Raw genomic sequence first — 8,517 nt, 5'->3', positions numbered from 1 at the left:
CCATTTTGTATAAATATCTGAGTGCAGCTTTCATCTGTCATTTCTTATATGAAATTTAGTGTTTCTGACGTTTTTCGTTAGTGAGTTACCGACTTTTAGTAATTTGCAACCTAACTTTTGTATGGGAGGTGGGCGTGGTTATTATTCGATTTCTTTAATTTTTGGACTGTATTAGGAAGTGGCTAAAAAACGACTGCAGAAAGATTGGTTTATATAGCTCTATTGGTTTGCGAGATATGTACAAAAAACTTAGTACCCCAAAAACCCACTTCCCCAAAAAAACTACATCCAAATATGGCCCTTCCTAGTGCGATCCTCTGTTCCACTTTTACTTTTCTGTTTACTTTTATAACTTTATTTATGGCTTAGTTATGACACCTTTTGTGTTTTCGATTTTCGCCATTTTGTGAGCGTGGCCATTTTCGAAAGCAACGCTCACGATCCCAAGGAACGTGTGTTCCAAGTTTCATCAAGATATCTAAATTTTTACTCAAGTTATCCGTTGCACGGACGGACGGACAGACACAGATAATACTCTCTTAGCAACTTTTGTTGCGAGAGTATAAAAAACGTTTTCGTCTTTATGCGTAAGAATTTTTTCTCTGCATTGAAAGATTTACCAATTTAATGTATACCTTAGCCACAAAAACGTGTGGCCGGGTCTGCTAGTATATTCTAAAATTTGCTTTACAGTATGTGGTCACATTTATTTAATATATGAATATGATATTAATAGTACTGTATAGGCACTTATGAGGGAAATGCACTTAAGCGGGAATCACTGTATCTACACCTACAACTTATATAAAATTATTATGGACGGCTTAAGTTTGGGTGAAGCCGCTGATATTATACACATAACCGTGGAGAACAATTGCCGATTTTATGATTAATTAGATGTGATCCTCAATTACTATGATTTGTATTGTAATCGCCACCACTTAGGAATCTATGTGCTATTTTTGTAATTGGGATGTAGCTTGGGCTTAGGCTATTTTATCGCCAATATTAGAGAGTGTACTAATATATTTTTAAGGCAGTAGTCTGCTTTTGAAGCAAAAAAAAGCGCTTTTTTATCATTTTTTTATTTTTTGAAAGGGAAGGAAATGATTGTGGTAAACGGAATTTTAAGACGATAATGTGGTATATAAGGCTTAAAAAACAATATTTATTATTAAAAAATATTGAAATTTTTTCAAAGTTGTACGTATTTTTCTGCACTTGTAAATCGGTGCCGGTGCTTAATTGACTTTAAGTTGCAAAACAGGTAGTTTAAATAATAATTTTGTACAACTTTTTTAGTTCAAATAGAAGATAGATCACTTTGGTTTTTTTCGATCGGACATATATTCTATTTGCTATCGCCGGCACCGTTTTCTAACACTTGTGAAAATGAAAACTCGAGAAAACGCGCTTTAAAGGTCAGCCTGAGCACCTGCTCGACGCTCGCCCACTACAACTGCTCTAACTTCGAAAATATGTCGAATTGGCCTCTGAAATTTTAAAGACATATTCTTGGATAGTTTTGGAAGAGATGTAAAACAAAACAAAAAAATCGATTGTTTGAAGCCTGTAAAGCAGACTACTGCCTTAAGACTATATCCTTTTATGGTAGTTTTAATTTTATTAGGTGAATGATTTGAAGAAAATTCAGAATATGTATCAGCTGTTACAATTGACTTATTACCATTACGTCACTATTACTTGAAAGATTTATACAACTCATCTAAATACAAAGTAATCTGTTATAGAAGAAATATGGAAATAGTCTTCCACTTATACCTAAACTTAAATAGCTAATAATAATTGTTATTATTATTATGTATAACTTTCACTTACCATTGTGACTGCCAACTCCTTCTATTTAATTAATTAGAATTCAAATAAAAAGCGTATCATATATTTTATCAGAGTCTTCCCGTGGTTTCCATATTCGTCTATGATAAGAATTCTTATAATCATTTTGGAATTCAGATCTCCAAAATTATATACCATCGTTGTCGTAATTTCAGTCTAAACAAGTAAATTTATATGAAAAAGTGTGATAATATATTATTAAACGTGTTTTAGTCACTAAATAGGAGGATGGGATCATGTGTAGAAGTTCACGTAAGTGAGGAAAGTTTTTGATTGTCATTCATTTGGGAGTGGCCAGAAACGATTCTTCTCTACATGATTCAAGCAGGTCACGACTTCCGGTTTTAGACCAAGTATCCTCTGGGTAGCTAACAAACATCCGTTTGAAGGCGAGCTAAAGTGAGAAGGCGAACCCGCACATAAAAAAAACCTCCCCAATGAAAAAACAATCAGAGCCTCGGAAGAGAAACCCCTTTTGATGACGACCCCTGCAAACGTACTAAGGATCATGATTTGAGAGCATGCACCTGGAATGTCCGGACCCTTAATTGGGAAGGTGCCTCTGCCCAGCTGGTTGATGTCCTCAAAAGACTAAAGGCTGACATCACCGGCATCCAAGAAGTGCGATGGACGGGACAAGGACGGAAGAAGGTGGGTCCTTGTGACATCTACTACAGGGGCCATATAAAGGAGCGCAAATTTGGTGTTGGATTTGTGGTGGGGGAGAGACTCCGTCGTCGAGTCCTGGCATTCACCCCCGTTGGATGAACGTCTAGCCACAATCCGCATCAAAGCGAGGTTCTTCAACATATCGCTGATTTGCGCCCACGCCCCAACGGAAGAGAAAGACGATGTGACCAAAGTTGCTTTCTATGAGCGCCTAGAACGTACCTATAAGCACTGACCCCGCCACGATGTCAAAATCGTGCTTGGCGATTTTAACGCCAGAGTGGGTAAAGAAGGTGGCACAACAGTCGGAAAATTCAGCCTCCATGACGAAACATCGCCAAACGGCCTGAGGCTGATCGACTTCGCTGGGGCCCGATATATGGTCGTCTGTAGAACTAGATTCCAGCATAAGAAAATACATCAAGCTACTTGGCTGTCTCCTGATCGAAACACGCGGAACCAAATCGATCACGTTGTGATAGACGGAAGACATGTATCCAGTGCTTTAGACGTGCGTACGCTCCGAGGACCAAATATAGACTCGGACCATTATCTGGTTGCAGCGAAGATACGCACCCGCCTCTGTGCTGCAAAGAACGCCCGTCAACAAACACAAGGAAGGTTCGACGTCGAAAAGCTGCAATCACAATCGACAGCCGAACGATTTTTTACTCGACTTGCTCTCCTGCTCTCTGAGAGCACTCATCAGCATCTCGGTATAAGGGAACTGTAGAACGGCGTCTCAAACTCACTGCGTACCGCTGCAGCCGAAACAAGTGGATTTCGGCAACGACAAAAAACAAGCTGGTACGATGAGGAATGCCGTTTTGCAACGGAGAGAAAACCGACTGCCTACTTCGCAACGTTGCAAACAACCACAACACGTGCGGGATGGGATAGATACCGAGAGCTGAAGAGGGAAGCGAGATGCATCTGCAGACAAAAAAAGAAAGAGGCCGAAATGCGTGAGTACGAAGAGCTTGAGAAGCTGGCAGACAGAGGTAATGCTCGAAAATTTTACGAAAAAATGAAGCGACTTAACGAAGGTTTCAAGACCGGAGCATCCTCATGTAGACACCAAGAGAGTAATCTGGTAACCGATGTCCAGGGCATACTGGGATTATGGAGGAAACACTTCTCCGACCTGCTGAATGGCAGTGAAAGTACAACACCAGGAGATGGCGAACCCGATTCCCCAATCGATGACGATGGAAGGGATGAAGGTTTTATTTAGCACTGCTAGAAAGATTCAATTTATGTCAAATACTAGCTTTTTACCCTAGATAAAGGGTAAGGGTATAATAATAGAAATGAGTCAATATGATAACTAAATTTGATTGTTTGGCTGAGATCAACAATATTTTTTAAAATTATGCAAATTGAAATGCAACAACAAATGTTAAAATATATTTCACCGTAACACAAATAAATAATTCTGAATTCTAACAATTTAAAAAAATAAAATACAAAGTATTAATTTAAAATATTTTTGAAGACAATGTCATAAGTTGTCCTGTCGCGTGTCGATATTAAGTACTTAGTTCCGTATCCATAATTGTATCCATTGACAAATATTCCTTCATTTCTCCCTGAACCTAGTTTAAAATGTCAGTGTTGATCCTATTAACGATTTCATTTCTTGGTGATAATATTGCTCTTGCACACAACCACTGATCACTACACAAATTTTGTTGTAATTCCGGAAAAACATTAGCAATGAGATCCACATCACTTTCTACTAAATTACAAAATTCTCTTGACAGTGATATGTAGCCTTCAGCGTCAACGTCTAAACAACCATCATCAATTTTCAACAACATTTCTGCGTAAAGTCCTGAATCCACGTCATTATGAAGATGCACCCTTATATTCATTTTCAGGCGGAGTTTTTCAACTGTCGACCATAAGCTTGACGATTTAATGCACGCTTGAATTTCATCTGCTGGTGTCCCCCTCTGAATCACTGGGAGGGTTTGACGGAAATCATCAGCCAATAAAACTACCATGCCTCCCATTATATCTGTACTATCTCGCAAGTCCTGGAGGGTCCCGTTTAAAGCTTCTATAGCCTTCTTGTGAGACATTGTACTTTCATCCCACACTAAAAGATTGCATTCTCGCAGCATTCTACCTCGTGAACTATTTTTACTAAAATTACAGATGGGCGAATCTTCCTGTGCCAAATTCAATGGTAATTTTAAAACGCGGCAATACCTGACGAAGCTACGGCAACTGCTATTTTTTGGTCTTTTCTGACAGACATTAATAATAAATTAAGTAAAAACGTTTTTCCAGTTCCTCCTGGTGCATCGAGAAAGAAGAGTCCACCACTACCGGAGTCTATTTTACGTAAAACTTGATGGAAAACATGATTTTGCTCTGGAAGTAATTGAGGAACTAATTCTGTCACTTGATGTTGCAGTGCTATGAAATCATAATCTAGCTCTCGTGCAATTCCATTATCAAAATCATCCATATTGTCTCGTCGAGGGCTCGACATTCCAAAATCATCTAATTTTTTTCCAACCATGGTAAAAACCTTGTTTTCGATTATAATTAGCGTTTTATTGTAGACATGTTCATTGAAAGTAATATCTGTGTGTACTTGCTGCAGTTGATCTAAAATATCTTCAGCCATGTATTCTTTATACTTATTCCAAAGAGTTTGAGGGTTAGAAAGACCGCAAGAAGATAAAAGCGTAGCGTAAAGTTCCCTGATTTTATCTGGTGATCGGTATTGTTCAGCTTCCTCCATAGTTTCGTCCCAATGATGGTTATTTTCTAACAGTCGCCGAGCTTCACATGCTTCTCGGTATGTTTGACATTCCTGACCATTGACAATTTTAAGTTTTGTAAAACTAATTGGATCTCCAACATGATGCAACAACATGCGCACACAAAAGCATTCAAAATTCGTAACATGTACGGTATAGACACGACCAAGAGCATCCGATGCTTTAACAACAGGTTGGTTTTTACTGAAGTAGCTAAATTTGACGATTTTTTGACAAACAATTGTTTTATCTTAAAATTTTTTTTAATATAAAGTACCCTATGTTGCTTCTAGTACCTTCAAGAATATATGTACAAAGTTTCATGATGATCGGTTCAGTAGTTTTTGCGTGAAAGCAAACTTACATTCGCATTTATAATATTAAGTAGGGATATGGATATTTAAAGAATAATTTCTGAAATTTTCAAAACTTCTCCATTGACAGGATCATCCAAAATTAAAAACAAATTAAAAATAAGTGTTCTAAGTAAGACCATAAACTCTTGCTGGAACGAAGGAAAGACAAAAAAACTAAAAATTGGAATTTTGGCAGACATTTTTCGGAAAAAAAAATGTCTGTCAAATTTGTTTGACATTTTGCCTTTTTTTAAATAGTTGTAATTGAAAAAATAAAAAATCCTTCGTTCAAGCAAGATTAAATTGTATCTCGAACACCTATGCAAAATTGCATCAAGATCGGTTGAGTAGTTTTCGAGAACATTTGACAACCGACTTTGAAAACAAGGTTGAAAGAAAAACGCGTTTAAAGTTTTGAGGAGCAATAATAACTTACTTGGAGCGCACACCTTCCAAAGTCTATATCTCCGAAACTATTATAATATTCTTGAAATGTTGTAGAAATTAATAAGAAAAAACCAAAAAAAAATTTATTTAGTTTTGAATATTAATTAAATGAATAAACAACTTCATATTTACATATGAACTGAGTTGTATACTTATTATGTAATGTTATTTGTCTTTGTTTTTCTTTCGTTACTATACTAATTTACTAAAGTTATTGATGAAAGAATCGGCATCGGCCAAAAATTTGGAATCGGTCGGACACTAACTAGAGGTCGTAATAAGTTTTAGCTCATTCCAAATGAAATATAATTTCATGTTCGAATTTTCCTCATTTTACTTTTTTTATATGAACCCACGCAAGAAACGGGAAAGTGTATATACAGAGTGTGTATAAGTGTGTAAAAACTTATAACTTTTGAAATGTTTGTTAAAACCCGTGCTTCAATAATGCCACCGTGAAGCATCTTATAAAAAGTTTATTTGATAAAAATTAGTAACAGATTTTAATTGTTTATGGTTGTTTATTTATGACACATTTCATTTTATGTATAACTATATACACATATAATAAAAATTAAATGTCACATTGTTTGTCCGGGATTGACAATTGTAAAAAATAAAATAAAGTTAAGAAAAAAATTAAACTTTTGCATCACTTATTCACAGCACGGAAGAACGTTAGGATTTACACATTTCTAGGTAAGTGCAAGTGGTCACATCTCAACATCTGTCTGCCCGGTCGATCATTTGGTCAAGCAATAATTTATCTGGATTACGTAATATACATAACTTAGCTCACACTATTAGTTAAACAAAAAGGGATATTATAAGGCTACATTTTAAGCTATAAAATTCGGAACATATGATCTAGGTACGAAAGGCCATATGTGGTTAATTGTTTCATAAATTGGCGAGAAAAAACGAAAGAGAGAGTTTTGGTTATTTATTGGTGTCCGACCGATACCCAATTTTTGACCGAAGCCGATACCGATAGCGATTAATCGGCCAGTTGGCAAAGTATCGGCCGATGCCGCTTCTTACATGAACAAATTTATTTAGTAAACCAGTATAATAACAAAAGAAAAACAAAAACAAATAACATCACAAAATAAACAAAAAAGCAGTTTATATGTAAATATGAAAATGTTTTTTAATTCAATGAATATTCAAAACTAACAGCCGGTTTCACGAAACATTTTAATTGAAAATCAAGTTCCATTTAATTTTAATTTTAATTTTTATTTAATTTTGCACTTAAGTTTCCTGCGTTACACCATTATTGTCATTTGGCATCCAAAAAATTAAAAGGCAGGGATGTTAGTAAGAATAACAGCTGATTTATGTAAACAAATAAATTGTATTTCTTTGTCAAAATGGTAAACAAATCGGAATTCAGCTGATAGCAAAGCGCAACCATGGTTACATATGACAGTATTTAAATAATATTTTAATGACAAAGCTTGATCATTTAAATAAAACTTAAGTCAAATGGTGAAACTGAAATTAATTATTATACTCTCGCAACAAAAGTTGCTAAGAGAGTTTTGTTCACATAACGGTTGTTTGTAAGTCATAAAACTAAACGAGTTAGATATAGGGTTATATATATCAAAATGATCAGGGTGACGAGACGAGTCAAAATCCAAATGTCTGTCTGTCCGTCCGTCCGTGCAACGGATAACTTGAGTAAAAATTGATATATCTTGAAGAAACTTGGAACACACGTTCCTTGCGATGGTGAGAGGGCTGCTTTCGAAAATGGGCAAAACTGGATCACTGCCACGCCCACAAAATGGCGAAAACCGAAAACACAAAAAGTGTCATAACTAAGCCATAAATAAAGTTATAAAATAAAATATAAATCGCACTAGGAAGGGGCATATTTGGATGTAATTTTTTTGGGAAAGTGGGCGTGGCCCCGCCCCCAAATCGGTTATTTGTATATATCTCGCAATGCAAAATAAAGCTATATAAACCAAACTTTCTTCAGTCAGTTCTCTCATTACACCCACCACACACCATGAAATTAGTTGAAATCACATAAGAAATGGCAGATGGAAGCTGCACTCAGATTTTGCATCGTCCACTTATGGGTCAAAAACCATATCTCAGGAACTACTCGACCGATTCCAATGAAACTTGGTTTGTAATAGTTTCCTTACATCCCAATGATATGTTGTGAAAATAGGCCAAATCGCTTAATAACCACGCCTACTTCCTATATACCAGAACTTTGAAGACGATCTGAATCGTTAACTTTACAATATATAAAGTAAGCACTAGTGAAGATATCGATGCAGAACTTTGCACAAATACTACCTTTATAGTGTGGCAGCCCTAATCTAAAAATCGGACCATAGGTTTTCAAGGCCCCATTAATCGGACACAAGGACCTTGGTGCTTCTAACCTAATA

The sequence above is a fragment of the Zeugodacus cucurbitae genome, chromosome Y, assembly GCF_028554725.1.
Source record: "Zeugodacus cucurbitae isolate PBARC_wt_2022May chromosome Y, idZeuCucr1.2, whole genome shotgun sequence".
In the NCBI taxonomy this organism is placed as follows: Eukaryota; Metazoa; Arthropoda; class Insecta; order Diptera; family Tephritidae; genus Zeugodacus; species Zeugodacus cucurbitae.
Note: the sequence above shows the minus strand (reverse complement) of the source record.